A 27,830-nucleotide genomic window follows, 5' to 3' on the forward strand; every position below is an offset into this window, starting at 1 on the left:
GGATTACCTCCTGTCTGTCCTTACGACAAACTTCCTTACTTGTGCTGTGCAAAAAATATCACTTTCATCACTTGTCTTGTCCCGTCACTATTTCACTAGGTAATTTCACATGATGCTCATTGCTGAATAGTTTTCTTTACTGTAAAATTGTTTGTATCAATTTGTGCTGATTGCATCAAATAAATAACTTGCCAGGACTTTAATACATTTGATAGGTACAAGTGCCAGCCTTCTGTCTCAATGTAGTATTTAAGGATAAATAATCATTTTTCCTTGGTCCAATCTATTTTCCACTTCCATCATTCAAGCTAGTTTTAAAATCACATTCCTATTTTTTTTTGTTTTGTTTTTTTGATCTTTTTTTCCCCCCAAAGAATGTCCTTTATCCTCAGTAAATTAGGAATAGAATCATAACTAACCCTTGCCTTGCAGCACTGTAACTTTATTTATTTATTTTTAGCTCAATTACACTAATGCTCAGCAAAAGCTAAGTAAATCCTGATTTCTCAGTTAACGTACTTTACTTTAAAATGGGAATTATTAATCATTTAGTGTGCAGTACCACAAGGCTGTGGATGAATATCTGCTGATAACCATCACTGAACTACTCTGCTGCTGCCAATTGTGTTGCTATTACAATAAACTGAAATAGATTATTTAGATCCTGAACACTTTGCAGTGGGGATTATGTCTGCTTTCTCCCATCCCCCATCTACTGCAACAGAGAGCTAGCTGGTATTATTTAATGAACGATGAGAAAAACAGAAAGGGGATGCTCCTTAAGGTAGGGGAGAAGCTGGATCCATTTACTACCAGGCTTTGCAACAGCTGGCTATGTGAGATGCTGATCGATGGAGATCATCCTTAGTAGCAGCCGTCTGGCCATGGGAGAACTAACAGAGATACTTACCCCCAGGAAGTGTGCAGTGCAAAATGTCCCTTCAGGCACCTCTGATAACTCACATGTGTACCAAAGTACTAACTCATTCAAATGTTTTCTTCCTTCTCACACTATTAGTCTCAGTTCCCAACACCTCTCACAGGAAAAAGAACAAATACAGAAAATAATTATAACAAAAAGCAGCAACAACAACAACAAAGCTCCTTTCTTTCCCGTGACAGTTCTTAACCTTTCCAGGTACTGACGTGCAATACCCACATTGTACAAGTTTCCTTTTCCTCCTTTGCATGCCCATCCCCAGCTCTCACCACTTATTTCATCCCTGACACATCTGCTTGGAAACCTGGGATGCAGGATTTGTCCTACCTAGATAGGTAGGATCACCAGCAAGGTGAGCTGGGAACTACCAAGATTATGCTCAACAGCTTATTGCCCCACTGTCCTGTCTCAAAAGGTTATCTTGAAGAAAACAGCTGTGTGCTTATATGCCTATGGAGCAAAAGCATATTCAGTCTGTTCCCATCTGTGAAGAGAGGCCCTGAGAGAGTCTTTGCCTGAGTGAAACTCTCTTCTTGGAGCAAGACTAACAGAGTTGTGTGAGATATCGTATTTCTATTCACAGAAGGGATTATAACATATATATATATATATACATAAAATCTGCATCTATTTCTTTTCTTAATGAAAACAAAGGTAATTCAGTTTTTCTCAGGAAAAAAAAAAAAAAGTGCTAGGAAAAATTCAATGAATCACACCAAAGCTTGCATTCTGAAACAAAACACTGAACAAAAAAATACTTTTTGATTGAAGTTGTATGCTAAAAGCATAACATTTGTAATACAAGAATACATCTACAAAATAAATAAATAAATAAATAAATCTGAAAAAAAAAAGAAAGCTTTAAACACTGTGTTCCATTTTGAGAACTATTTTTTTGTTGTTGTTGTTTCTGTTTCTTAGCCCAGAATTTCATCTGGATGAGCAGGTTCTTGGGTGAAATGGTTGGTTTTGATCAAAAGGTAATTTTCTGATCTACAATATTCTCTTGGAAATCCTAGACCAATTCTGCTGAAATCCTTGAAATGGCTGCCCCGCTCGTCAGCTATATCCACCAGACCATGCCAGACATACTGGGCTCTGTCTCTCTTACTGTAAATTCATTTAGTTCTGCTAGCTTCTGATGTTTTTCTGATGCTTTCGATACAGCCCACTTCTGAGCTTGCAGACTGAATCTCGTCCAGGGATAGGGTTGAATCTGCTTACTGTGTTTTTTTCTACATTGTGTAGAAATATCTTCGTGCCAGATTCAAGAGGTCTTTGCTTTTCCAGCCTCTGCAGCCTGAAGTAGGACAGTGATGAGGAATAATATGAAGAAGAATTATTAAAGCTGAGTAATCCTTCCTTATGACAGAAGTATCTCTTATAAATAGGTCCAGTTTTAACAAGAGGAAAAAGAACAGAGCTCTTTTAGGCACAGCTAGTGCAGTATTTCTGCTGTAAGTCATGCTACACAGCAGTGGCTTCACAAGTCTCATTTTATCCATGGTGTAGATTTGCCTGCATTTGACTTTTCTTATTACTCAGATTCTGTGGTGTGGTTTTGAATTTATTGATTAATAGTCCCAAGTATGATGTAGGTACATGCACATACCAATGGAAAGATAAAGGATATTCCCCAAAGAGCTTTTGGGGCTATTCTGGATAAAGAACAAGCATAGCACATTTCATCTTGTATCCAAAGTATTTTTCAAAGCATCCCATCAATTTAAATCCTCTAGGTGTGGAATTAATAAGGATTAGATAAATTCAATAATCTATATAATCTTCAGAAAGTGATAACATTGTTTAGCTCTCTCTTTATAACAATAATCTCTTTATCCATACTAATATGAAATGTCAAAGTTTCTATTACCATACATCTCAGTTTCAAGCCCTTACTAAGGCAAAACATCCCCTGAAAAAAAAATGTCAGAGAAAGAACTTTTTGACTTTCCAGTGGATTGCTATTCATGCTAAGCAAAATATACACCACTTAGATACAAAACTTTTTTAAAGCAGTGTTTAAATATTATGTAAGGTTCTGTTATCCTTCCGAAAGGAAAAAAAATCACTCCCTCCATTGAGGACAATGACAAAGGAACCCTGAGGATTAAGAACCTTCAAACATTTCTAAAGATATCATATCTTTATTAGTTTTCAGTTCATCCCTGGAGAAGAATTTGACAGTTGTCCCCAATTAGCAAAGTCCAAAATTAATTCGCTTCAATCAACAGAACTAAAAACCTTAACATGTTCATTAAGAATACAACTAAAGACTTCATCCAAAGAGATTTACAGGAACTAGAACAGAAAGTTAATTCTGCTGAAGTCTGAAGAATTATTAGCTATTGATACTAAAATGGTTGGTTTTCAAGCAGAAACACTGCTTGATCAAGATAAATAAAACACGGATGTCCACATAAATTTTTATTTAATTTTTATTAATATAGTCAACATTTAGCAAAAAAATATTGACCTGGATTGTATTACAAACCTTATTTTCCTTCATTTTACTGTTACATCGTATCTCCCATCAAATCTTTAATTAACATGAAAAGAGAGCTGATAATTAGGATGATCATCCAGAGGTCAAGCAAACCCACTGAGATTTAATATAAGCTAAGAGCAGAGTTCTAATCAAAGGAGTGTAATTTCCAATCAAACCTTTAGAAGATAATTTTCATGGCTTGAATTTGCAAACATTTAGGTAAGTATGTTAATAAACTTTACATATGTAAATAACCCTGCTGAGGGCAATAAAACTAGTCAGAGGTGAAATGGCACAGTTGTAAGCATAGCGAAGGTGAAGGAGTTGAGCAGCAGAGCTTTAAATGGCTACGGATTTCCCTAAGATCTGCCAAAATCATTGGAAGGTGGCAGAACAGCAGTACATACGTGTCCAACTAGACACTGGATGCACATGCATAAGTGCATGTTTAATCCTATAGTGCCAGACACTCAGAATCTGTCTGTAGGATGATTCTTCTTATTCCTCTGCCTGGACAGAAAGCAAGAAAGTTTTAGCAAGAACAAACTTGTCATTATCACCTCTTCCACTTGTAATATACACATTTCAGAATGATAGCTAACACCTTTCCCACAGTGTTTTGTTTTAAGGACTATCACTGCAAACCAAATAAGATGTTCAAAAACTCAGGCTGTTTCAAGGAGGAGTAGGAACTTCAGTTTGCCTTCTGCTTTCTTAATGCTGCTTCTTAAGGCAAACCTGGGGAACAGCATGGCCACCAGGGATTCTGCAGTCAGGCAAAGCCCCATCACTGATACAGGTAGAAGAAGCTTTTTCTTTTCAAGCTTTATTACCACTATCTTGTAATCAGAAGAAAATCTTATTTAGACAGTAAAGTGAACTTAATTGTCAAAAAGGAGAGAAGATTCCCTTTTACGTTTATTCCTTTTTTTTTCTTTTTTTTTCTTTTTTTTTTTTAAAATTATTGTGGCGGCTCATTTTTAGGCTGTGTTTTTCTTAGTGAAATTCACAGATATCTCTGCTTTCCTCTGTTATTTACTGCAGAAAACTGTTCACACAGCTCATATTCATATTTTCTTTCCCAATTTGCACATCTATGGTTGAAAGCACCACCTTCTGGCCAGTGTGCACTGAAATTTAAGCAGCAAGCAGCTGAAACTCTTCATATGTCTTTACCTAACATATACTACAGAAGATGGCATGTTTTTATTATTGCAAGAGTGATAGCTCAATACATACAGTTGCAATACAGAAATTGTTACTAAATGGGTTAGTCCAAAATATGAAGATCTGATTTTTCTTATGTCACCATAATATTAAAATTCATATTTTAAAGACATGGAAAAATGAAGTTAAAACTGTCAGTGAAATTATCTTGGAAAATATTAATATTCCCATTTTGGTTTTAGGTGTTTGGTAAAAATGACCCATCCCACAAAGTATGAATAAATTTGCTTAGCTTAATATATGCAAGTACCATTTAAATTCTTAAGATTAATTTCATGTCTAAAGCATATGTAGGTGTGATTGGAGCTGGTAACAGACGTTAAATTTGCAGCATCTGCATTTGCAGTACTTGTGTATCCTGCCACATTTCTTACAATTATCATACAATCTGAAAAAAAGAGACTAACAATTTAAGACCTGTCACAGTATCATAAAAAGCAAAATAAGGAGTTATTTAACAGAAACGCATGGTGGAGATTAAGGAAATCATTCTGCACTGCTCTGTGACTCATTCAGCTTCTTCCAATTGTTCTCCCTTTATTGCCTTTTTAGTATTTGATCTCTCTGTGGACCCAGTCAAATCCTCTCACTTATGTTTTTGCTAAAAGAAGATATATCACACCTCTTCATTCATTTCCTAAGGAAAAAAAAAAAAAAGGACAGGAAAAAGGTTTTAAAAAATGTATTTTTTTTAAATTTCTGATTTATGCAAAAGACATGCTTTTTTGATGGTGAGATATTGATTAGGTGAAAAAGGCTGATTATTTATTCACTCAGAACTCACTGTTCTTGTAATTTTTCTTTTATCTTGCATTTTTCTCACAAAATTTGATAATAAGTACACAGTCTAAGCTTCAAGATATTTTGCAATCAGTTTTTAAAGAATGGCATTCCTGGCTCAATTAGTATGAACTCTACAGCCTCTATTTCAAACATTTGGAGTAATATTTTGGCCCCTGAGCTCCACAACAAAAAAAATCTCAGCGGTTTTAAATGGGCCAGACTTCCATCTGTGTGTTTCAAAATGCACAAGCTGGCATGGCATGCAGGACTACTACAGAAACTGTGGTTCTTCATCTTTTTTTAGGCTGTAAGCATTTGGGGAGTTTTGTGCAGCACTTCCCACTTTATGCTCCAACTTGCTTATTTTCTAAAGGCAAGCATAGAATGATAAAAATGAAACCAGCAACTGGAGAGCATTAATGAGGAAATAAACACAAGGCATATCCTGAACAATAATTCTTTGCAACCACCCCTGTTAAATCAAGGCAGGACTTCCAGGGAGCTGTGCAATTATCTCTCTTTGCCACTGAGCACCTCGTGGCCTGTTAATGCTTTTTGTTTGCATCACCACTGCCCATTTTATGTCCACCTGGTGATATTGGCAACTCACTCAGTTTAAAGTAATACTGTAATATTTCCACAAGAAATGGAGAACAACAGACGAGAATTATAAATTGTGTCAGACCCAGGGGAGATCTAGGTGAGTGTCCTAACTACTCTGCTATGGAGGCTATTCTGTTTAATTAAAGAGGTCCAGCTTAAGGCTGTGAATGACGCTTGAATCAGGATGAACCATAAGTAACCAAAAGTGACAATAATATAGGATATATCTCATTTTTGTCTGCTGAGGAATGTGAGTGGTCCTGCCTGGTGGTATGAGCTCTGAGAGACCCAGGTACAGCTCACCACCACAGGGGTTATGGTCCTTGACCCATTCCATACATTACAAGTATGTATCTCAGACCCAGTCACCCATTGCCTTTAAATTTGCTCCTCTGCCTTTCATAGCAGTTGACCAGGTTTCACAACGTACTGTCAAGTGTACAGAGCAGATGGCCCATCATTTCTTCTACTTTCTCCACAATTTAATATCCCCTTTGCTTTCTGAAGTACTGCACTTCTCTGCTATAATCATAATGCCCGAGTACTGAAAACACTAAACAAAAGCAGCTCAGCCAGTCACTGATATCTACCCCAGTGATTTGTCATGAGAAACACAGAGCACTCATCTCCCAGAAACACCAAGCTTTCCTATAAAAGCATGTTACAGAAACAGGCCCTGGAGACTTATTTTGTGATATAACTTCCTAACGTAGTGATTAATTCACAGTAATTTACAATGAGTTATTTGAGTATATCTTTCACGATGGTGTGATAAAAGCTTGGCTTCATGTTGATTTTTTGGCTTGTTTTGTTTCACCTGGTGCCTGAATTTGTTTTGTGTTATATTTTTTTTTCCTTTTATTGCTAAGATAAAGAAATCTGCAACTGTGAAGAGATGTTTGACTATGTGCTTTATACTTCCAGAAATGAACGGAAGATACATTCCTAGCACAATAGCACCAAATTCTGTGCATTTCTGTTGCCTTCCAGGCACCAGCAAGACTCACTTTCATTTCAGGATTTTCTTCCAGCAAAGTAATTTATATAAGTCAAATGATTTTTAATTTTCACAAGAGAAATTTATAAAACCCAGCACAGCTCAGTTTTTGCTACAGCTGCCGCCTCCTTAGTTATTTATATGGCAATACAATACAGCAAAGCAGGAACACGAAGCCATGCTGACAGAAAATGAAGATAGCATAAACAATATAGATTACAGTAGTAAAAGAAAAGCCTGATATAAACCACTACAAGTGGAATCAAGAAAAAACTGTATGAAATATCAGATTGTTGAGAGTGAGTTCAGCAACACAGATGCAGCTGAGAAGCAGAAAATATCAGTGTTATTTAGTGTCAGTTGCCTTTTCCTGTTTTCTTTTACCTGCATTTAATGTTCAGGCTGTGGTTTCTCTGGGATCAGGAAGGTATTTACTTACTCATTGAAACTGCATTTAGATCACCAAAACCCTGACTTTGTAGGAGCTTCTAAGTGCAGCAGCAATAAAATAAACCACTAAATATTTTTTTAAAAAATGCACAAAACCATTTCAGACATGTTCATCTTTCTTCCTCAGAGAAAGAGAGAACAAGACACACAATATATGTGACCACAATGACACACTCAATTGGTAAGCACTGACACATTATAGGAAGCACCAAAGAACAACCACTTACACCTTTATTATTATTACTATTATGTATTTTCTTAAGAAAGAACAGTATAGCCAAGCTGTCTTTGAAAACAAAAATATTTTAGTCACTTAAAGTACCAGATATTAAGCAATAGACTAGCTTTCCCAAAAGAGAAATTCTGGATGTCCAGCCTGCTACACCACTGATCAACCTCATCTGCAGAAGCGCTGAGCAACTGCCTAATGTGAAAGCCAGCTTCTTTCTGAATGTGCACCCAAGGTACTGCTTCATAACTGCTGCAACCGGCGACCTAGCTGTTTGGTGACACTCGTGAACAAGGGACACATGGAATTGTCCCTGCAAGAGCAAGCAGGGATAGACATTCAGTTGCTCCATGTTTTCAAAGGCATTCACACATCTTTGCTGCCCACTCTTCCAAACTGAGTTTGCTTTGAAGAGAGGTCACATTGGCTGGCAACTTTGGAAGTTAAGGCCTGCAGGAAATCAAGGTTATTTTCACTGTGCTGTGAAAATGTTCTAATTAAGATAAAAACAGAAAGGAAATTCAGACCACAGACTTTTAGCTGGCACATACTCATCTCTGGAGTAACCGGTACTTACTCACTCTCTCACTTTTTCATATATTAAAAGCTGGGATACAAAGATGGGTGCCCTGTGCCTTGTGCATTCTCCTACTTTTAGCCAAAATGACAAGGATCAAAAAAGTTTGGGGCTCAATATCTTTCATCATTGTTGGTCATATCAGACGGGAAGTAATTCTGGCTTCATTTTTCCATCTCCTTACCTGATACTAGCTGGTGTAGGCCATCTCACATCAGTTGAGCAATGCTTATTTATAGGTTGTGTTCCTATTTAAATAGCTACCAGAGGATAAGGTCCTACTGCTTGTGATCTCAAGTAACAAACTTCATTATCGGGTCATATCCACATTTTGATCACTCCAGATAGCTCTGCATTAACAGGCAGAATGCATCCCCTCTCTGAACAAACATAACAAGGTTTAGTGTAATGAGAAAGAGAAGAAGTGAGAATCCCAGCTATTATAAATGTCAGTCTTTTGGACAATACCACACCAGGATCAGGAGCTACTATCTTAGAACAACTCTTTAGCAAAACTGTCATTGCAAATAAAGCTACTGCAAGTTGAATGAACTAATACCATTTATTATCAGCTTATTATTGAGTTGTTAAATCATCAGAACAATTATTTTGATGTAACCTCTCTCTGGCTTTGGACTGAAATCTCCAACAGAAGGGGAAAAACATTTTTTTGTTGTTGTTTTCATTTTAGCTCTAGAGCCAGGAGTTCTTCAGGCATTAGTAATGCCTTTGTCAAGGGACTAACAGTGTCAGTTCCTATTTGTGTCTCAAAACTTCAGGGAAATGGATACTTAACCAAACAGGTGTTCAGGGAGAACGGGGTGGGTGAAGGGAGGGACACCTTCATAGAAAGAAAGAAAAAAAGGAACAAAAGAAAAAGCAGATTGGTGAACAACAGAAGTGGGAGGTGGTTTTGTCAGTGCACTAGTCAGTAATTTAAAGAAAAAAATAATATATATATATATTTTTTAATCAGGACCAGCTTTAGCAGTCAGCACTGTAGCAACCATCCTTTCTCACCAGTTATTTGCTCCTGTTCAGTGCTAATCAGGCATCAGGCAATCAGAGCTCAGTTATATAAAAAGAGAAGGAACATTAAACCAGACCAGCTTGTGGGTTCACCCTCCCTCAGTGCAAGTGACAAAGGAATGAAGGAAATAATAGCTTGTACCTGCTTTCTTCATTTATTTTGCTTGGCTTAACTTAGGCTTCTTGTAACTGGCAATTAAATTCGGTTCTCCTGAGCATATGGAGAGACAGAGGAGAGGCTGTGCCTGCAGTGCTCAGGCAGGAGCTGCGTGCACTGCAGGCAGCCCTGGAAGCAGGGAGGCATCGCCAGCTGAGGAGCTACACTCCTTGTGCTTCCAAGCACGGAGAGAAACGACAAGATGCTGAAGGGTCTCTAGTGCCTCAGGACACAAGCCTTGTGCAAAGGTGCAGACACACAGCAAGGTGAGTGTAGTGCTGCCTCTGCTCCTGAGAAGTGGTAGACTTTGTATTACGTTAACAACACAAGCCTCAGGACTTGGACCTTGCCTTGGCCTGTGTGGAGCTTTATGGTTGCTTTTTTACCTGTAAAGGCAATGGTCCAACAATCACATGACGGTTACTTCCATTTTACCTTCTCTTTTAGCTTTCCACTGTGGTGCAACGCAATGCTTGTTGTTATATGTGTATGTGTAACTAATAGATAGAAAAAAAAACAAGTGATTATTCTGTGCAGAATGGGCTATCCATGACAGTAAAATAAAACACAGTGGAGGATATGTATGAGGTGAAAGTAGAGCGCATGAAAGCACAGGCATGGGGTGATAGCACAGGGCCAGGACTATAAATAGTGCACCCTGAGATCTGAGAAAAAACAGTTTAAAAAACAAATAAATAAACAAACAAAAATCACACAGAGAATGACCATCCACATGTAAAACGCATGAACCATATGCAGCAAATTCAGATGCAATGTGGGCTTGCAGACAACAGAAGAAAGAATAAGGTGTACAGCACACTGGCAAGTATATTTAAATGACCCAAAAGACAAGAAAGAAACCATCACCATCAGCTTTGTGCTCTTTCCAGAGAACTAATAATGATGTTGATGACTCCCCATACCCTCCACCTCAGTATGAAGGCCCTAGAGGGACACTGGAAGGGATGAGGATAATATGGATAACATCAGAGAATGGGGTAAATACCAGAAACTGTACAGATCACTTTAGCTGTGTATAATTTGAATTATGATTGTTAATATCACAGTAACTGGACTAACAATAGTTCTTTGATTTGGCTGTTAGTACTTGAATTAAACCGAGAATAAATCTTTGTCTGTGCATAAAAATTGTATTCCTTTTGACTATAAGAACAAGATTTTGTATGTCATAAATTGGTGGGAATTCAGACAGTCTGTTTTGTAACTTGGATGCAACTAATTGGTAACAAAGTGAGAGTGTGTAAAGTGCTCCCTGAAAATGTTGTTTTACCTATATTGTTGCTTCCTATCAGACATCTGTGGATGAAAAAGGGAAGAGAAAAAAAAAAAAGTCAGATTATGTCTCTTCACAGGGATTTCCTTTGCTCATCATTGTTAAGGAAAGAACGTCCAGGCCCTGAAATAGGAAAATGTATCTAGCTCCCCTTATGCACTGTGTCCTTCAAATTCCTGGCCCAGGCCACAATTCTCTCATGTGCTAGGCTCACTCAACTCAACAACCTTTTCTCCTCTACTTCCTGGGGCAAGTAAGAAGCTGTCCCAGGCTGCACAAGGAGAAGTGTGTTCCCTGGTTGGTAATGACCTCCCAGACACCTCCTTGCATCACATTTTTTCATGTTGGCATCACAAAGCCAACAGTAATAGAGCATTTCTCTGAAAGCTAAAAACTCAGTGGTGAGCAAGTCTTCTACCTCCTGTGAAATCAAGCAGTAAGGGAAACTTTGCCCTGTTTATCTTAAACTGTTTCTCCCACTCAGTTACCTTTGTCTAACCACTTTGTCTCATACAATTTTTGTTCTACACCCATTATCACCAAAAGTGATACTTACTTTCCCAAAAGTTCAAATGCTGTCTTTTGCAATGCTGCTCCAAAACATCTCACATCCAACCTGATTAGAGGATTTCTGAGAAGTCCATACATAGGTTTTTGTGCCATAGTGGAAATCTGTCTTCCTTGCAGGTTATAATGAGACTGCTAAGCTCAGTTTGTCTTTTCAATGTTCCCAGAGCAGAGGACTATTTCTCTGTTGATAGGTTACTTTCATTTTTCTTACTAGTACTCACTTTAAAAAACTGCAATTTCTAATCCTTTGAGTTATAGATCTTTTCCCATCAGATGTAACTGGAGTGGAATTATTTACAATATAGAAGAACAGTAAAATATATGTAATTCAGAAGAAACAGTAAATTCAGCTTAAGATTATTCTGGAACACAGATTTGTATTGTGTAGTAAATGAACATCAGTAAACAAGTGAAACCAAACTTCCCAAATCTCCCCAAACAGTTGTTATTTGGCTGAACTAGCACACAGTCTGTTTTCAGTTGTCGCCCCAATATGTTGTATTTCCTAGTCCAAGTGGGGGACCATAACTGATTCCTGATCTTTGCTTTCCCTTTTTTCAAGTCCTCCTGTAAATTTACTAGCTACAGAGAAATTTTAGCATGTATTCAATGTAGCAATATCATTAGAGGCAATACTTCTAAATAGTAGAGAACATTTCTTTATCAATACTTTATCAAAAGCTATTTGACATATGTATTCAGATCATTAAATGTGGATTGATGATGATTGTTTCCTCATTTGGGGCTTACCACTGAGTAGGTAACTAATCTTGCAAGTTCCTGAATACCTTTCACTCTAAATTACATCAATGTAAATTTGATGAGTAAAATTCCAATGGTACACAGACAAGAGAACAAGTGAGTTCAAGGAAGTTAAAATCTTCTTCTACTGCTTTGACATTGTACACAGTAGCAAATAAATAATTCCAGATTTGCAGTGTTAATAAGTGAAAATATTCACATTGGCAGATCAGCCACAAACGAAAAGCAGCAACAAGCTTTTTCTAAAGAAAGAATTATTATTTTGTCAAATCAAGCAAGATCTCATTAATAAAATAAGGATTTTGCTCAAAAGACTCTTCATCATTAAACTGTAAGCCAGATGAGAGAGACCACATTCAGGAAAGGGCTGATAAAAATAACTTTAGAAGATCAGTCTTTGCTGCCAGTCAAATCCTGCATCAATTATACATTACATGTGAAAGACCTTGCTGGCTGTAGCCTCCTCCTGCATTAGCCAAATCTTATAACCAAGCGTGGGGAGAATCCTTTCATTAAAGAACAATCTGGATCACACTGTGAGTTTTATTATCTTGCAGCGAAGGTGGTGCCATGGTACTGCTAAAATAAAAGGGATACAAAAGCAGGTCAACCTCATTGTGTAGATTTCCTTTATACAAGCCAATGCAGTCTGACTTACGTATCAATATATTCTCTTTCCTTTTTAGACAAGATGCTGCAACAGTGCAGTGCCTCAACAGAAAAAATGCATAACACAAGCCACAAAAATTCCAAACTACCTGCTGAAAAATAATTACACAGTAGCACTTGATGGCATTGGAGGGGCCCTGTAGGCAACAAGACATCAATTTGTGCTTTTTTTTTTATTTATGAAAAAAATCAACTCTCATTTAACATGTATTAAAGAAAAATGGCATAGACTTTCTTTCCTTTAGTTAAAATTAAAACGTGCAAATTTCTGGTTTCACCAAAGCAAATCCAGAATAACTACAGGAATATAAATGAAGTTGCTTTAAATTTACCTGTCAAGTACTGTGAACAGAATCTGGATTTTCAAGTGCCCCAATTCAGATGTAGTATGCCATAAACTATCTGGAAATAAATATACAAAACAAAAATATAGAGCATTAAAGCAGATAAATTTCATACAGCACCTCTGCTCTAGATATAATTAGATGAGACAGTTTGTTGGCAAAAAGAAAAAAAAATTAGTTCCAAAAGAGAACTTGCATCAATAGTTGTGCTCATAACACATCAATTAACCTATCAATCACTATTTTACTGACAGAACCAACGTATTAATCAGTCAGACTGTATTTTGATCTGCCTTCAGCTCATCAGAAACACCAGTTCACTTCTGCATTCCCATTACATTGTTTCTGCTTGTTTCTAAAACAAACTGTGCCAACTTGGGTCACTTCTAATAAATTAATTGGAGCAGAGGACTGAACTACAGTTTCCAACATCCTAGAGGGGCATGTCACATCTGGGGGACTGCAGAATCCATCACTTCTCATCTTTCTCACTGGCTCAAAAAATATGTAATAATTTGTATAAACCAGTGTAGCTCCCAGGCTTTTCTCTCAGAATCTGACACTCAAACCTACAGCCCGAACTGGGTCTCAAGGGGATTGAACCAAATCTTCCTCTTACTTGAAAGATCTAGACACAGAGGTATTGGGTAAGAAGTTCAAGAAGTTCAGGCTGAATACATGGGCATATGCATGTGCACTACTTCTCTGAGTTACTGATATAATAAAAAAACACAGAACAATTTAGTTGCCCATACTTAGGTAATCAAAGTCACTTCAGAAACATGAGAGCATCCTACCTGGCCTCCAGATAGCACTAGAGAAAACCTCTGGACTTTCCACTGGTACTGATTCATACCTGCCAGCCTCAAGGGAAGGCCTTAGATACCACTGGGCATCCTAACTGGCTCTGTGTCATGTTCTTGGCTGGGACAGAGTTAATTTTCTTTGTAGAGGCTCACATAAAGGCTCACACATGCTGTGTTTTGGATTTTTTTATAACAATAGCAGTGATAACACACCAATGTTTAGCAGTCACAGAGCAGTGCTCACACAGAGCCAAGGACTTTTCAGCTCCTGGTGCTGCCCTGCCAGCGAGGTGCCTGGGGGCGCACAGGGAGCTGGGAGGGGACACAGCCAGGAACTGACCCAGACTGGCCAAAAGGATGTCCCACGCCGTGTGGTGTCATGCTCCGCAATAAAGCTGGAGTAAAGAAGGAGGAAGGTGGGGACATTTGGAGTGATGACAGGTCTTCCCAAGGAACCATTACAAGTGATGAGCCCTGCTTTCCTGGAGGTGGCTGAACACCTGCCTGCCAATGGGAAGCAGTGAATGAATTCCTTGGTTTGCTTTGCCTGAGTGCATGGCTTTTGTTTTTCATACTAAACTGTCTTTATCTCAACCCATGAGTTCTCGCACATTTACCTTCCTGATTCTATCCTCTCATCGGTCCAGTTAATGGAGCCAAGATAATGATTTGCATGTCAGCCTCCTGCTATCTACTGTAGTATCAGCCTGACAGCCCCATGGGATCTACTCAGTATGGAGCAAATGATCCAGCAGCGACTCTTATGAGAAGCTTTGACACTTTCATATTAAACCCAAAATACAAGGGAGCTGAATATCCAGAGCTGAATTTCACGAATGGCCTTTCTGAAGTGGGTATTTCTTGCTTTCTGCTGAGCTGTTATTTCATTTCTCCAGGATTCTCTATTCCTCAGTCTCTACCAGTAAGCTGCCAACCTGTCAGCACTCACAACACATTTTTGCTTTGGGCTTTCAGGGGAGTCTCCCAGTCACATGCTGCACAAACGCTTCCAGTCTCAAAGTACTTGCTCCATACCTCACTCTGACTCATGGCTCAAGTCAAAAAGAGATAGCAATGCCTAACACTGACCTACATCCTCATTTGTCTGTCAAGATAAATATCAAGATAAGCTCAAAGCCCAATTCCAATGACAGTAAAATGCTAGGGGAGTACAAGCACATCATTTATGCCAAAGCAGAGAAGCACTGTTATTGTAGGAACACTTCTCAACCCAACACTTCCTCACCTGTGGCAGCCTTGATCCAAGGCCTGCTTGCATATTCCTGTTAGCTTCTCAAGCTGTTGGAGCAAATCATTCATATATCCACTCAAATGATATGCGATGAATTCGGACACTTCTGTTGACGCTGAGCCTTTGCTAATGTCCTGAAATTTATTTGGTGACACAAAGAGTGGACTACAATCCCTTACAAGTAGGGAAACAGAACTGTAACTTTAAGGTCATGAAAAACATGGTGGTAGTGTTGCTGAATAAACTACAGTTGCAGAAAAAAGGAACAAAAGTAATTTGTTTTTAGCAAATAATTTAAAACAATACATTGCAGTCCTGTAATAAAACCCAGAAAATTCTTCCATTAAGATTGCAGGTTTCTCATATGATCTTTGGTCTGTTAATTGCCTGAATGTATTCTAAAAGAGGAATTGCAATTCTAAATTGGTATTGCAGCAAAGTGTTTGTGTGGGACCCTTACTATGAGCTTGATAATAAAGTCTGTAAACATCAGCTGCTAAGGGGTTTAATTTGCAATTTTGTTATCTGCTGAACGCAGACAAAAAAGAAAAAGAAAAAAAAAAGAAGAAAATATGAGGAGACAAAACAGGAGGTTTTAGGAACCGTGACAATTACAACATTCTGTCATTGGCTTGTATTTCATTTCATTTTACATTGGTTTTGTGGTGCACCTGCTGGTATCTGCTAAACTTCAGCTCTTTATTTAAAAACATAACCCTTCTCTTCCACCTTTTGCCATATGAATGAAGATAAATTAATTACTCATATGATTTGCATTCAGGGAAATGGTGAATTCAGAGACTTTTGGAGTCCCTGTTCTACCTCTGTTGATGTTAGCTTTACAGAGACTGAACTCCACACATGAAACGAATTTCTATGAGCAGAAAGTTACCAAGTCACAAAATACCCAAAAGATTCACTGAGTCCCATTATGTACAGCACGTTACACCTGTCATGTAAGTTTACATCAATCATAAAAAGCCATAAAGCTTGAGCCAACCTGAGGGTGTGCTTATAGCATCTTCTTATAGATGTATCAGGATACATCTGCAAGTTGATTTGCCACTGATCAAACCAATGAATTTTTCACAGTTATACTAAACAACTTTGGTCCTAAATGAGCCTATAAAGAAGAAAGAAAATATTTATCTCAAATACTTCTCTTGCATTCACCGCTAAAAAGAAAGCATGAAATCATTTGATCACAGCACTATATTTCCATCTGCTGATACTGACTCCAGCCTATTAGAGCTGTGGTATCTTAGCTGAGAAAGAAGCAATAATTTCTTGAGGAATGGCAGAGGAATTTTAACATAGTTGCAACTAATTATAAGAATCTTCTCAAATTTGAGAAGTTACAATGCTGTTAATCTAGTTACATCTTCATTCTTTCAAAAAATCCATCATCTCTTAGAGAATTTTGTAGCCCTTCCTGAGTCCAGCTTTGGTTATATCTGACCAGGTATCCAGTTTGATGGATTTCCAAGATTTCACAACAAAACCAACCTTATTTTTTCATGTAGTTGTTCAGGTGTCTCAGTTCATTCACCTCCTGCATTTCATCTTAAACTGAATTAGGGAAAGCTAGGTAGAGTAATCATACAAAGGAGAGGATTTGATTTTTTCCTTGAATCCATGCTGTCACCTCAATAGACTAAGATTCATATGGGTATAATGCTTCTTACTTTTCTGAGGAGTATCTGTTCTGTTGCATCACACAATATTCCTCTTTGCAAAACTGGAATTTGTACTCCTTCCCAATCTTACCTACATCTTGCTAGCATGATCTATACCTCGCATGCCTCCTTATATTTTCCTTGGCTCTTGCACATTCAGGTAGATGAGTACTCACCTTTCTTAGTGGAAAGAAAATCTCAGGCAGACTTTGTTTCACTGAGTTTCACCCCCAAAATTATTCACCTGACTTTCTGCTTCTTATTTCTCTCCTTAATATCACATTTTTATCATCTCTCCATTTTCCTTTTGTTTTATTTGTGTCTTAAAACACTACAGCTATTACTTTTTAAAAACTGATGGCATTGTAAATGCCTCCTTTAACATACACTGTTTTTTGGGGGGCATTCTTATTTATCTCGGTGATGGAAAGCTGAAATGCAAATTTGTCAGTAGGACAAAAGGTCTAAGTGTGGTAGATTCTTCATGCTGTTTACACCATAAGGAAGATTTTGCATGATGAGGTAGATTCTCTCTCAAATATTTGATCTAATCTTTGTTTTTTTTTTTTTGTTTTTTTTTTTTTTTTTTTTAAGTAGAAGAAGCTTCTTAATTGACTCTCACACATAGGTGTTCCTGATTTCAAATACATGTAAAGGGAGGAAATGTAGTATAAAAAACAGCTTATCAACATTACATACAGTATTGTCTTCAGGTCTGGTTACAAATTGAGTGACAGACAATTTCAAAAGAGGCAGGAAACAACATCTGTGTTGTTCTACAGCACACACAGAGCTTTCTGCATTACACAGTTTAAACTGGGCCTTCAAATATGAGGGTTCAAAACACTATTGATGGAGATGAAGCAAAAACAGAAACTCAGAAGCTCCATGAAGTTGACTCTATTCTATATGGGGTTACTGATGCAGACCACCAGAGCAGAGCAAAACCTATTGAACCAGCGGATATGGAAGAAACAGACTGTATGAGCATCCTCTGAGATTCAACAGCCTTTTCTTTCTTGTCCTTAGTCAGTTTCAGCCCTTTGGAAACCTACATAAAGGTAGGCCTTCCAAAAAAGGACAGCTCAAAACAACAAGGCCTTCCAAAAGTATAGCTGAGAACAACAATCTAAAAAGGTTCCTCTGAATCACCTTTGAGGAATTTCATTTCCTTTCTCTGAATAAAGGCAAAACTTAAGAATACTAGATAGCTAAATTAGGTATCTGAATGTTGACACTGCTGCTATTCTTACTATTCTCTATGCTCTCTGTTTCTTATCTGTAAAATGAGAATAACCACACTACATGGATGTCAAAAGAGTGTTGTAATGATAAATGTGTTAAAATGTTTGCAGGATTAAAGTTAGATACTAGGAAAAAGTATTATCCTATTTGTAGATAAATTACACTGTAATAACATTACTATTGCCTTAGATTTATTATTTTTATTTATAGATAATAACATAATGTGCCCTCAGCCTGTACAAAGATACTGCACTGCAAATGTTTTACTGTCAAATATACATATATATATATATATAAAACCTATTCTTCTTGAAGAGTTTACAGCCTGATATGATAGTAAGTAACAAAGCAGAGCAATAGTAAGTCCCAGCTCAGCAAACCAAAGGGCAAGGCATGTTGCCATCACCTAATGGCACATCGTCTAATATCCAGATATGCTCCTTACCCTCAACAAAACACATAGACGTTTTAAAAGCAAACCAATAAATAAAATGTCACCCTCTGTATTACATTGATGTCTCTTCACTAGTCACATATTTTCTCAGCCTCGTGAGATGCAACAACCTGATTTTATAAAGGTTTTAGGGGACACTAAGCAGACAAACAAACACCAGGAACAATATGCACACAAAATGCAACACCTGATAAAAGTAAGTCAAACAACCTATAATAGGACAGGCAAATGAAGCTGGGAAGGTTAGATACAAGGACAAACCTTATTCTAAGTGCTCCACAAAATAGTATTTTCCTTTTGGAACCTTTTGAATCACTCTGGCAATTTTTAATCCAAGATCACGTAGAGTTCAAATGCAGGTTTCTGAGCGTTTCCAAGGGGATGAGCCAAAGCCTTGTGCAGTCCATAGAAAACTCCCTACTGACTTTAAAGTGGTTTAGATCAGATGTTTGTGGTTGGTTTGATCTCACCTAACTTTATCCATCAAAAACTTAAGACTCATGTAGTGTAGGATAGTTATCATCATGCTTTAAATTGTAAATGGAGAGAACAACATATCTGGAGAGTAATGCATCTATCACAGTCGTGTATTCTTGGACAAGAAGGAAGCTCCCTGAAAATGCCTTGATGAATTAAAAAGAGAGCCTTGAAAGTGGTTAAGTGGCTAAAATTATAGAACATAAATCCCGTGCTTACTTCACAGACTCAGGAAAGCCAGTCTAAGACTGCAATTCTAGAAAGAAGGCTTAAACTTTAAATTTAAGCTTACCTTCAAGTACATTCAAGTGCCTTCTTGAAAATCCTTCCCTGTGACTTGAGAGCAGAAGTAGAGACAGCAAACCTGAAATCACAGCAAGAAAAAGGCAAGCTGTGAGATCCACATCCAGCCTTAAGACCCTAGCAGATACTCATCGTTTTGAAGGAAATCCATGTCATGTTCAAAACTGCAGGAGAGTAATATCTTCATTCACCAAGTGCTGAATTAGATCTCCATCTCTACTTTACATGTGTTTGCATAGATTCTTAAGCCAGATTTTTTGTACCCTACTACACCAAACTCTTGAAGTTTGAGAACTGGACCTTTACTTGTAATGTTTATTTGTTGCTTATTCATGTGTTATTTTGCTATATGTTTTGTATAAGGGCATTGCTTGTATGAGTTCCCCCTGACAGTTGTTGTGGAAGGTCATTTTCACAGTGCATGAGAAAAGCATGTAAGTGGGGCCAGATCATATGTAAACACCAGGGTGAGAACCATCAGTCAAAGAAAGCTTACAGTTTCTACATTAACCTCTTCCTCAGAAGATATGGTGGTTTTACACGGGTGGGCAGCCAAGCTCAACCACAGCTGTTCTGTCACTCCCCCTCCTCAAAGGGAAAGGGGGAGAAAATACAATGAAAAGGGCTCAAGGGTTGAGATGAGGACGGGGCTGTCACTCAACAATTATCATGATGGGCAAAACAGACTCAGAGTAGGGAGACAGTAAAATTTATTGCCTATTACTAACAAGCTAGAGAAGTGAGAAACAAAGGAAAGAAACCAAAACCACTTTCCCCCATCCACCCTTTTCCACCTCCTCCCCCTGAGCGGCGCAGGGGACAGGGAGTGGGGGTGGGTCAGTCTATAACACTTTTGTCTCCCCTGCTCCTTCACGGTCCCTCTCTGCCCCTGCTCCCCGTGGGGTCCCTCCCACGGGATGCCGTCCTTCCCGAACTGAGCCTGCAGGGGCTGCCCACAGGCTGCAGCTCTTCAAGAACTGCTCCCACACGGCTCCGTACCACGGGGTCCATCCCCCAGGAGCAAACTGCTCCAGCACGGGTCCCCCACGGGCGGCAGCTCCCCCCAGACCCCCTGCTCCTGCGTGGGCTCCTCTCCACGGGCTGCAGCTCCGGCCCGGGGCCTGCTCCTGCGGGGGCTCTCCATGGGCCGCAGCCTCCTCCAGGCCACATCCACCTGCTCCACCGGGGGCTCCTCCACGGGCTGCAGCGTGGAGATCTGCTCCGTGTGGGACCCGTGGGCTGCAGGGGGACAGCCTGCTCCACCAGGGGCCTCTCCACGGGCCGCAGGGGAACTTGTGCTGCGTGCCTGGAGCACCTCCTGCCCCCCTGCTGCACTCACCTTGGGGGCTGTAAGGCTGTTTCTCATTCCTCTCTCTCTCCCAGATGTTGTGTAGCAGCAGGTTTTTTTTTTCCCTTTCTTAAATATGCTCTCCCAGAAGCACAAACAACATCGCTTATTGGCTCGGCTCTGGCCAGCAGCGGGGCCCTTACCTAACATGGGGCAGCTTCTGGATTCTTCTTGCAGAAGCCACCGCTGTGGCCCCTCACTACCAAAACCTTGCCACATAAACCCACTACAGTAGATCACAGTTTATTTCTAAAATCTGGCCTGTGGAGCTGAAGAACTGGTTATAAAATTTAGATGAGATAGAAGCATGAGGAAATCCAGCACCACTTCATGGCAGGAGCATGCAACCTGATGACTGTCAGTACAGTGTGCCAGCTTCAGCGTGCGTGTGTTACTATTTGCCATCACCCAGCTGGAGAAAGATGAGTGCTCTCAGCACACTGACCACAAAAAGGAATCCAGGTGTTGCATGGAATAAACAGGATTTCCACAGCCCGTACTCACTGGCTGCAATTGAAAAACTTGCTTTGGGGTGAGGCCTAGTCTTAAGCGCCAGGCTGAATGAGAGACTTCTGACTACATGATCTGATTACATGAAACATTTTCTTTACCAAAGCTGGTTATGCTCATTTCCAACTAATTTTTACAATTTGTTTTTCCTTCACTTGTGCCAACACAATTGTATGCAATTGAAGTTATCCACACACACACAAAAAAAAAAAAAAAAAAAAAAGTTCTTATGTATTTGAACCTGAAGTGTGTAGTGTATTCTTATAGACTGGTGCAACTGAAGAGCTGAACTGTGCAGGAAAAAGGTGGTCAGGGGTAGGTTTCAGAAAGGCTAAATCCTCTCTTTCTCTCAGGATTACACAACTCTCTCTGTAGAACCCTCAGACATGGTACTGCTGACTGAAGCAGAGATTTCCTATGTATCCAGTTTGATGGAGTACTTGAAAGCACTGATGATTTTTTGTAGCAAATTTACAAACCAAAGTGGCAATACATATCATGAAATAGAACCATAGAATGGTTTGGGTTGGAAGAGACCTTAAAGATAATCTAATTCCAATCCCCCTGCCATGGGCAGGGATATATTTAGTGCAATTCACATTTATGGTTTGTGATGATAGGTAAGAAGCTCTTCTTAAGACCTACACAATTTCCCAAATGCATTTTGCCAGTGGGAAAGGTAAAGAAATGGGGGCGCCAACTCTCCGCTGCACTTGTATCTCACTGAATCACTTAAAACTTTTCAGAATGGTGCAAAAGCAAATGTTCTGATCTAAGAATGTCTTCCACAGATTTCTTCATGCTGTAAATAACTCTATCAGATGCAGAGTAACAGACAAACCAGAGCTGCAGCAGATATCAGAAAGACAGATCTCAGCATCCATGGTGGTATCAGTGTATCAGTCTCAGTCACAAGGATTTATCTGAATATTTTAATATCACTCATGAAGTCACAATGCTTCATTGCCTTCTTGAGAGGTAGCAAGTAAATAAGATGGATGTACTGCAACCGCAAGACCCAGAAAACCTAGGCAGCCAAGGTTTGCCCCATTCATTTGTAAAGTTTATAGCACTGGATAGCACAGATTGTAGAAAGTGTAAATGGTCCTCTGTCAGAATTTACTGACCTGGAAAGAAAAGGGTGGGAAATAAACACCCACACTGTTAATAAAACTGGAAGCAGGGGCAAGTTTGTCTGCCTGCTACCTGAAACATTTTACTGTGGTTCAGGACATCCTTGCTACAAAATTTGTTATCCTGTGTTTATAATTAAATGAATTGTCAGCCAAAAGTTGTTACTTTCCGCTGAAGACTATGAGTAGGTACGGTATTTGTGAAGCATGTTGTCGTGGCCCATTTAAATCTATCTGTTCATGTGAGAGTGACAGGACAGGCTGCAGAAAGGTGGTTTTTTTCCCCTTTACGGAAGTGGGGAAGCCCACTGAGGAAAGCGTGGATGAGAGTCAGTGGGGAAGCTGTGTGCCCAGGGGAAGCACACACAGGTTCTGTGTAGCTTAGAGTGGACACACCTTTTTCAAGTATTAGTTCTGCAAAGAGGTATTATAGTCCCTACAACAGATAGTAGTCCTGGGAACGGCTACCCCAAACTGCTTCCAGTACATGAAAATATAACCAACACTTTAAAAATATGTCATCCAAAATGTATTTTTAAAATCTCATTAAAAGAGATCAAGGACATCAGCAAACCCCAGGTCTCAGGAGCAGCATGACATGTGGCAAGGTAAATGTTCAGACAGCCCTGTGAAATGGATCACTTCTGATGCATTAGGAGAAAGTTAAGCAAATAAACAAAAGCATAATCAATGGTGTTTGCCAAATAGACTGAATTCCCTCCATAGATTTAATTCCAAGGACATAAGAAAGAAGGCATCTTGGTTTTCTTGTTACTAAGTCTCTTACACTTCCTTTCAAAATCCACTGTTCATGATTAAATCCTATTTCTCCAAAAGAATAAGAAAAGTTCCTAAGCATGGTAATATTTTGTCTCTTAGTATCAGTGAAAAATCTCCTTTAATTCTAAACTTTGTTCCTGAATATACAGCCTTCCTATTCCCTTCTGATTATAGCCTCCCTGCTGTCTACATAACCCTTCCTTCTCCTTGCAGTTTCTTAACTTACTGGCATGTATCCTCAACATATGCTATGCCTTTATCTTGGTCAAACATTGTGGGAAGATTGAAGAGAAAGCAATGTGGAAGGAGCGCTCCCTTCACAAGCAGCCCATTTGAAGATGTTTCAGTACTGAAGTGCTAAGAACCAGCCTGTAAAAGCTGAACTAAATGACCCAATACTTTGTATCCCCACCTACATCCTACCTTAAAAAAAAAAAAAAAAAGTATATTTCTGGATTTGCTCCAGGCTCTCATTTGTTCATTTTCATAGAGAAACCAGATGTTTGCAAAAAAATAATTTTCCTTCCAGAAAAAAATGACTTTCATATCCATAAAAAAATGGAGGTGACAAAATAAAAATATTTGGTTTTTGAAACAAGCACTAAAAAAATCCTCAAAGCCAAAAATTGCAAGTTTTACTTGCAATTGTTTATAACATGATTTGTATTCCCTTAACATCTAGACACCTAGACAAAGATCAGAATTACCTTTCACTAGTTGCAGTACATACAAAGAACTGAAAATCAATGTAGCCAAAAAAAAAAAAAAAAAGTACAAACCGAAAACTGCTAACCACTTTCTATAGAAGAAAGATGATACAGTGAGGTCAAACAGGAGGCCTGGAACAGATCTGGGATTTGAACTTATATTTTCTACAGAGAGTTCACTTCCTCAATAGCAAGACTACTTTGTTGAAAGCACTAAATAAAAATCAATCCAATTTTAAATCTAACTTTACTAACTCCACCATCATAGTACTTCAGTTTCTTACTTTCTGCGCACATTTTGTGTTCTTTAAGCTGAAGGGCAGACAGTTTAAAACTTTCCACATTACCCACCTTTCTCAAAACATTTAAGAATATTTAATAATTCATTCTTTCCCAATAATGGAAAGGCTTCTAATTATTTTTCAATTAAAATGTCACATTCTTCAGAGTGTTTATATTATTTGCATAAACCTCTCTTATTTCCCTTCAACTTAAACAAACTTCTCACCTACTGCTATTCATGAAGTGTTATGAATTATTTCTATAGCTACTCTTCTGGAGAGAGGAAATTTGATATAATTGCCTTAAATATTTCTTTGCATGACTAAGTACACCTTTGGTAGAGTAATGGAGTTTACAGGGCACATAACAAGCAGTTAAACTAATGAAAAACAGCAAATCCAGGGCATTTGTTAACACCAATGAGATTCCATGCTATGTTGAGGCTGAACAAGAAAGCTTTTAGTCTGGTGAACCATATTTAATTTTGAAATATGACAGCCCTTCAGCTGACCAATACCTTCACGCCACAGTTTTCTTTATGCTTCAGACTTAGCATAAAGATTTATCTGAGAAATGGGGTTATATAACAACTTACTCAACTTGGCAACAAGCTGCCCAATAACCAAGCTCTCCATTTTATAGAATACATTGTATACAAACACATTCAGCATTATCAGATGCAGCATTCCTCTCACATAATTTGTACGTAGATGAGCTTCATAAATTACCAATACCCCAGTTGACACTGATGACATATTCTCTAACATTGCCTGATTCAGTAACGGCTAAAAAGAGATACTCCATTACTCCATTACATTACATTTAATCCAGGTTTGTGAAAGGGAGGTTTCTGGTTGGGGTTATCAAAAAAGCTCAAAAGAAATTTTAAATCCTGAAGAGTTTCTAACCTATCTTTATAGCCAGTTCCCTTCAGATTTCTTGCCAGACCTAGTCTGAAAGTATGCTATAAAAATATAGGAGGCAGATTCATCTCTCCAGATTTGTAGCACTGGAGCACCAGAGCATCTCTCGCTCTCCAGCTGTACTGTCCTGCTTGGTAATCCTTTAGGAGGTTGTGTAATACTTGCTGGAGGTTAAACATTTGTCGATATCTTAAGAGAAGGTTCAGTATTGAGGAAAATGCCAGGGTGAGATGAAGCAGATATGCAAGGAATCTGTTCCATGATAGTCCCCTTGGCAACATAGTCTGCAACCTTAGGTGCTGGTAACACCAAGGAAGCTTGATGTGCTGACTCTAAGAGATTCAGCACTGAGGGTGGAGCAGAGTGAAGACACTGCATCCAGGCTCTGTGCTATCACCACAGGGATGAAGAACCTGATCGTATTATGGAACTGCAGATTGCATGGCCAGCCCGGAGTCTAACTGATAACCAAATCAAGTCCTCTGGGTGAGCTTTGCTCATTATAATGCCAAAACACACCTCCATCCCGAAGGCTACCCACCTCTAAGGTGAGGCCACTCCTCACTGAGCATGTGCTATGAATTTCTCTGAGCCTATACCTTTAAACAAAAGTAAGAAAAATTTATACCAATCACAATGAAGACACATATAACTAGAGTCACTCCAGCTACACCTAAAAGTAAGAAAATTGTATTAAAATGGCTCAAGAGAGGGAAAACGTAGAGGAAGACACCATTGCAGAAAAGTTGGAAGGACATCACTAACTATTGGGATCAGTTGACAGGGTCATCTCTTTTCCCCCCTCACCTAGGGACACCTTTTGGATGAGATTTGAACTCGGTTATACCGAGTACTTCCCCGGGAAACCTAACATTCTCTATAGAGTTATTTCATAAGTTAGCACATGTGTAGATTATTGTTTTTGTCATATTCTTGGTATTTGTATGTGCTTTGCAGACAGTGTATTTATCACTGGCAATCCAAAAGAACTCGTGCTCCTGTTGCTTCAATAAACTATACCAGTAATCTACTAGACTGCAAAGTGTATTGCGCTATTTGTGAATCTGTGGTCGTAATTAATGCAACCAGTTTTATAGTGCCGATTGTGCTATTTGTACATCTGTGATTGTGATAATTCAATATAATTTAATATACTGAATGTTTCTAGACATATTGCCAAATTGGACATCACTCAGAATGTACACCCAGCTGCCCCCAGGCCCTCTATCTGAGGACAAGCTGGAACAAAAGGGGGTTTAGGTCCTGACAAACTTCCTTACCTTTTAACACAACAGAGGCACATGCTCAGCCTATGGTTAGACAGCACCAGTAGTCGGTAAAATGAGTGGGTTTATCAAACTGTCTCCTTGCTCATTTTGTGTATGGATGACACTTTGCTCATCCCTAGGGGTTGGAATTACAGCTCTCCAGAGCCAAAATCCATGGCTTGCTACAGTGTGAATTAAGGTTTTGCAACTGCCGTAAGCTTCTGTTCATAAATTTCCTGGTGTGATCACTATCAGAGACCTGCAACGCACTCTCTCCCACCCACCAAGGAAGAGGATGGAGCTCTCTTTAACTTTGCGGGTGTGTAAAGATGGAGAAGTGAGACTTCAGTGGAGAAGGCAGAGCTGTGAAGTCACCCCTGGCGTGTTACTCAGGACAGGGCCTGAAACATTAGAACCCAATTTACTATACCCTTTCCTATCACCTTGGATCAGTGTTTTAACCCAGGGAAATTAAATGTAAAATGCTGTCATTTTTAGATGGCTTTTTTGACAACTATTTTGCATAGGTCTAAGTTATTTCTTACTTGTGATGCAAAAGAGCAAGAAATTAGTGCAGGGTGCAACCCTCTGTGGCTTCTACTCACATAAAAATCTGCATTTGAAAATTGTTTTTTGTTAAGACCAAGAACCCTGAAAAGCTGCCACATGTCCTACCTGAAAGACTGAAAAAAAAAAATGACAGATGATGGTGTGAGAGAGATTACTTGGGAAGAAAGCTGGTTTATTAGACAAGCACAGTAGTGAGTCTGATTGGGATATAAAAGAGATCAGTCTTCACTCAGACATCTCAGGCCCAGTGTGAAATGTTAGTCTTGCTCACTTGTGAATGCCACACAGTAACATTTCTTTCATTTGTTTATAGATTTTCATCACTTTGATCCCCCCTACCCCACCCCCCACACTCACCAGCAAAATCAGGAGCTCTTGAAATGAAAACCTGATTTTTCAAATTACTTTTGCCTCTTCAAATGATATCAGCCAAGGAACACAGTGATTATTACACAGTTTGAAGCCACAGTTCACTGAAAATTTCGAAGAAGATGAAAGTGAGAAACTAATAGAAAAACAAAAACAAAAAAAAAACAGCACTATGAATGGCAAAGGTAAAACAATAATTAAAGAGGTGTTGGTATGCAAAATCTGAAAGAAAAGAGTAAAGATTAAAAAAAAAAGAATAAATCTGTCATTTAGGAGAGATGGGATTACATAAAATAAAGTGAAAGAAAAAAAAACAACATAACTAAACACCAACAGCACTTTTATAAGTGTAACAAATTTAAATAGTTGGGGAAAAAAAAAAAAGCAACTCTAGCAACTCACAGGCTGTAAAGAAGACAAACTGTAAAAAGATCTGTAGAAGGAGAATCAAATATAGATGAAATGAGGCTGCTAGACAAGGGAGGAAAGAGGGGAGACCTTGATCAGCAGCCACTAACCTGTTGGTGTGGGGGTTTGTAGCAGTCCATGTGGGATGCAGGGCTGCGAGCACTTCTGGCGGGTGCCAGGTAGCTCTGCTGAGAGGGGGG

At 38.8% G+C, this 27,830-nt stretch overlaps 1 long non-coding RNA gene across 5 annotated transcripts; it reads right to left on the reverse strand.

Annotated features, from left to right (window-relative positions):
- Window positions 1-3,390: 3,390 nt before the first annotated feature.
- On the reverse strand, window positions 3,391-27,830 carry LOC106034121 (uncharacterized). 5 transcript variants are annotated; one of them, XR_001205817.3, is made up of 8 exons: window positions 27,741-27,830; window positions 27,211-27,326; window positions 19,322-19,393; window positions 16,178-16,300; window positions 15,172-15,311; window positions 13,108-13,177; window positions 12,552-12,685; window positions 3,391-5,292 (listed from the first exon to the last, which is right to left on the reverse strand). It is a non-coding gene; the product is annotated as an uncharacterized lncRNA (long non-coding RNA). The 5 variants fall into 5 exon arrangements; XR_010828407.1 differs by lacking the exon at window positions 3,391-5,292 and having other exon boundaries at window positions 10,533-12,685; XR_010828408.1 differs by lacking the exons at window positions 3,391-5,292; window positions 16,178-16,300 and having other exon boundaries at window positions 10,533-12,685.

This window comes from Anser cygnoides, chromosome 1 (genome assembly GCF_040182565.1).
Source record: "Anser cygnoides isolate HZ-2024a breed goose chromosome 1, Taihu_goose_T2T_genome, whole genome shotgun sequence".
In the NCBI taxonomy this organism is placed as follows: domain Eukaryota; kingdom Metazoa; phylum Chordata; class Aves; order Anseriformes; family Anatidae; genus Anser; species Anser cygnoides.